This window comes from Nannospalax galili, unplaced genomic scaffold (assembly GCF_000622305.1).
Source record: "Nannospalax galili isolate Female #2095 unplaced genomic scaffold, S.galili_v1.0 scaffold917, whole genome shotgun sequence".
NCBI lineage: Eukaryota > Metazoa > Chordata > Mammalia > Rodentia > Spalacidae > Nannospalax > Nannospalax galili.
In genome coordinates this window covers 2,605,415-2,610,259 of record NW_008340972.1, presented here as the reverse complement: position 1 = coordinate 2,610,259, position 4,845 = coordinate 2,605,415, and the positions used below count along the sequence as shown (strand labels likewise).

Below are 4,845 nucleotides of genomic sequence, written 5' to 3'. Positions count from 1 at the left end.
AAGCTGTTCCTGTCTCCACCTCCTCAGAATTGGGGCTACAAGAGCGTGCCACCACACCCAGCTTCTTATGTGGATTCTGGGGGATCCAATCTCAGGGCCTCACGCTTGCACAGCAAGCATTTTACTGACTGCCATCTCCCCAGCTCCCAGAGATTCATTTTTAATGAATTTTCCATGTAAACAATGAAAAATTTTGCTGAAATCTAACCTTAGGTAAAGTTTGAAGCACTTGGAAATAAGGTTAAGTTTTAAGTGCTTGGAAAAGTCTGGTTAAGGGCAGGAAGCTTAGTCTCTTGATGCATATTCAGTTGGGAGGGAGAAGCACAGGGCATGGCAGGTAGTTTTCTGTTGCTGTGACTAAGGCGACTGAGAGAAGGAAGAGTTTATTTGGCTTAGGGTTCCAGAGGGGTGAGAGTCCATCATGGAGGGAGGGGTGAGAGTCCGTCATGGAGGGGAAGGGTGAGAGTCCATCATGGAGGGAGGGGTGAGAGTCCGTCATGGAGGGAGGGATGAGAGTCCGTCATGGAGGGGAAGGGTGAGAGTCCATCATGGAGGGAAGGGTGAGAGTTCGTCATGGAGGGAGGGATGAGAGTCCGTCATGGAGGGGAGGGGTGAGAGTCCATCATGAAGGGAGGGGTGAGAATCCGTCATGGAGGGGAGGGGTGAGAGTCCGTCATGGAGGGAGGGATGAGAGTCTGTCATGGAGGGGAGGGGTGAGAGTCCATCATGGAGGGAGGGATGGCAGGAGGCCCAGGAACAGAAAGTTGAGAGCCATCTCTTCAAGCAGGAGGAATCTGAGACAAACTTGAATTGGGACAAAGCTGTGAACTCTCAAAGCCCATCCCCAGTTTTGTGCTTCCTGTAGCAAGGCCATACCTCCTAAACCTCCCCAAACAGTTCCAGGAACTGGGGACAAAGTGCTTGAATACTTGGAGCCCATGGGGACATTCATTCAAGCCAGCACATATGGGTATGTATATGTCCTGTGCTTCTTCCACAGACGTCTTTCCCAGGTCCATTCTTAGGGCCTTTAGAATTCTCTAAGGTGTGGTTGGGGGTGGGGCAACCGAGGGAGGAAGGGTTGTGTGAGTGATCTGACCCATGGTATTGACGCATAACACCTTCCCCTCCACCTCCCTCTTCTCCAAGTAATTTCCATTCACTGACATTGACCTCAAGTACATATTGATCTGAATACTTGACACCAGGGCACTTCTGACCAATTGGCTTAACCTTCTGTACAGCTCTGTAGGCCTTTCTCTGTTTAAGATTCTGGGACTTTGAAAATTCCAGCCATCTGTCCTTTCTTTATGATCTCAGGGACCAAGACTTTTTACTCTTAAAAAAATAACATCTATTTTTTTCCTTATTAGAAAAGGAGACACAAAATGTAGCAAAACCAAAATTTAAATTGTAACCCTACATATATGTCTTATATAGATACACTATTTCATAGTTCAAGTTGTGTGTGTGTGTGGTGTGTGTGGTGTGTGTGTGTGTGGTATGTGTGTGTATGTGTGTGTGTGGTGTGTGGGGTGCGTGTGTCTGTGTGTGTGTGGGGTGTGTGTGTGTGTGTGGTGTGTGTGTATGTGTGCATGTGTGGTGTGTGTGTATGTGTGTGTGGTATGTGTGTGTATGTGTGTGTGGGGTGTGTGGGGTGTGTGTGTATGTATGTGTGGTGTGTGTGGTGTGTGTGGTGTGTGTATGGGGTGTGTGTATGTGTGTGTGCAGTGTGTGGTGTGTGTGGTGTGTGTGTGGTGTGTGGTATGTGTGTGTGTGGTGTGTGTGTGGTGTGTGTGTATGTGTGCATGTGTGGTGTGTGTAGTGTGTGTAGTGTGTGTATGTGTGCATGTGTGGTGTGTGTGGTGTGTGTGTATGTGTGTGGTGTGTGTGTGTATGTGTGTGTGGTTTGTGTGGTGTGTGTGGTGTATGTGTGTATGTGTGGTGTGTGTGTGTATGTGTGTGTGGTGTGTGTGTGTGGTGTGTGTGTGTGGTGTGTGTGTACGTATGTGTGGTGTGTGTGTGGTGTGTGTGTGGTATGTGTGTGGGGTGTGTGTGTGTGTGTGTGTGGTGTGTGTGGCGTGTGTATGTGTGGCGTGTGTGTGGTGTGTGTGTATGTATGCGTGGCGTGTGTGTGTGTGGTGTGTGTGTGTGTATGTGTGTGTGGTGTGTGTGGCGTGTGTATGTGTGGCGTGTGTGTGGTGTGTGTGTATGTATGCGTGGCGTGTGTGTGTGTGGTGTGTGTGTGGTATGTGTGTGGTGTGTGTATGTGTGTGGTGTGTGTGTGGTGTGTGTGGCGTGTGTATGTGTGGTGTGTGTGTAGTGTGTGTGTGTTGTATATATGTGTGTGTGTGTGTGGTGTATGTATGTGTGTGTGTGGTGTGTGTGCGTGTGTGTGTGTGGTTAGTTCATGGAAGACATGAACATAGGCTCCAGCATTTTTTCTTTTTATTATTTTTAGTTTTTGTGTATGCATGTATTGCCTGCATGTATGTAAGTGCACTTCCATCATGCAAAGCCCACAGAGGACAGAAGAAGGTGTCATATCCCCTAGAACTAGAGTTATGGACACTTGTTAGCTGCCATGTGGGTGGTGGGACTCAAACCCAGGTCCTTTGCAAGAGCAGCCAGTGCTCTTAACCGCTGAGCCATCTCTCCTGCCCCCAGTTGTATCTTTTTAAAAGGATAACTTTCATTTTCCTTTTCTTTTTCTTTCTTTCCTTCCCGCCTCTCCCTCTTCCTCATCCCTTCCCCTCCACGCCCTTCCCCTCCCTTCTTTCTCCAGCTAGTGATTGAACCCAAGGGTCTTGCACATGCTAGGAAAGTTCCACTGAGCTACACACATTCCTAGTCCTGAGTTTGCTTGTTTAATAATTGCCGAGGATTCCTTTATCGATTGTACCATAGTTTGCTTTGAAGCTTCTGTTCTGGATGTCTTAGTATCCTAGTGTCTTTCCCCCTAAACCCTATTTATCCTATTGTGATAAGCATCTTATATCTAAATAGCTACACACGGACAGTTTCAATTCCCTAAGTGGAATTCTGGTTCTAATATGCATAATTTTTATGTACTTCCAGAAGACTTGCATTCGGGGGAGGTGTGGTCTTAGATCTCATGTTTAAGCTGCCCTTGGACTTACTATATAGCTAAGGGTGACTTTGAACTTACTTCTCCTGCCTCCACCTCTGGAGTTCTGGGATTAAAGGATCACCTTATCACATCTAGTTTCAGTTTTTCTCTTTTTTAGAGATTAAGTACCAATTTGTGCTAATTCTGGAGTGTTGTTAAAGATGTTTGTCCCACATAGTATCGTTTTCTTCATGAAAGGTCTCACCACCACTTGTGTGGGAGTGTGTGTGGGAGCATGCATACACAATGGATAATGAATTTAGAGCCTCTCAGATGTTAGGTAAGCACTTGACCACTGAGCTGCATTCCAGCTCTTGGTGTTTAGAGACAGGGTGTCAAATGTACCCCACTACGTAGGGGGCCTAGAGCAAAGTGGGGAACTCGCTGCTCTAGGCCTAGGTGCTGGCTAGTGACATTCAGCTTTTGGGTTGCTGGAAGCTAGTGGTCTGTTAGTACATCCCCAACAAGATTTCACCTGGTAGTCACAGGGATGTTAGGTCAAACACAGAAGTGGTTAATAAAATGCCTCTTAAGGGGGCTAAAGAGAGCCCAAGGCAACTTGGCTTCAGACCTGCAACAGTCGGGCAGTCCAGAGTCATGGACGCTGTAATCGATCTTGTAGCACCTTTAACACAGATGGGCCTTTTTTCTCTGGGAACTTCAGTTCACGGTAGAGTTCTCGAATTCTTGGCGACACTGGAGTTGAAGATGAAGGGCTAGTCGGCTCCAGGTGAGAAAATGATGTGGTAAAAATCAAAGAGTCGCTGAGCTTTCTTCAACGTGAGCAAGGGCTTGTTGGTGAAATCCTGAAAAAAGAAGGTAGGGAAATTGGGACCAAAAAACTTCGAGAATATGAGGCAAGTAGAGATGGATTCTGAAACTCGTAGGAAGGTCAAGGAAGTTTATGCCTCAAATAAGAATCCCCCGCAGCCGGAAGCTCAGGCTGACCTTGAACTCAGTTACGCCCAGTAATGCATGGCTATAGAACAAAATGCCTACAGGTGTGAAAAACGTCCTAGTTTGCGAACCGGCAATATCCGGGCGGGCCACAAGGTGGTGATGTGATGTCACAAGTCTGCCTTGCGAGCTGCTTCCGTCAGCCGTCCTCTCTTTATTGATCCTTTTCATTTTTCTGCCTTTTCTGCTGGACGCGTCCCTTCAAGCTGTTCCTTTCTCACGTCTCTTTAGCTGTGCGTTGGAACTATTGCAATTTTTGTGCCGTTCACTGAATAGAATTTCATTTTATTAAATCCAGCAAAATTTATAATAGAATGCTGAAACCCACGTGGAAGTGTGGAGAACAGCACACTAATCTCTTTGTGTCTACCACTGGGCTTCAAAGTTATTCACTCACGATGATTCTGTGTCTCTCACTGTCCCCCTTCCCCTATTATTTGGAACTAAGTTCTGCAGCAAAGTTCATCTGTAAATCCATCTCTTATTTAGGAAGATGCTTCAACATGACCACAATGCCGGTACTCTTGAAGTATTAATTCCAAAATCAGTTAACGTTCAAAGTTCCAAAGGCACTTAGATGGAAATTTAAAACATTTTAATAATTTGCTCCTTGGAATTAGTATCTAAGTAAAGCCTGATTGGTTGAGTTTCTATTATTACTTGTGAGACAAAGTCTCATTGTGGAGCCCAGCTGGCCATGATGATCCTCCTGCCTCTTTAGCACTGGGATTATATAGTACACGAGCCATGCCCAGCTC

At 46.3% G+C, this 4,845-nt stretch overlaps 1 long non-coding RNA gene across 1 annotated transcript in view; it reads left to right on the top strand.

Annotated features, from left to right (window-relative positions):
- Nucleotides 1-746: 746 nt before the first annotated feature.
- The window catches only part of LOC115070908, a 75,300-nt gene continuing 71,201 nt past the window's right edge, over nucleotides 747-4,845 (top strand). The window contains exon 1 of the long non-coding RNA XR_003850007.1: nucleotides 747-970. This is a non-coding gene — a long non-coding RNA (uncharacterized LOC115070908). The remainder of the gene's footprint in view (nucleotides 971-4,845) is intronic.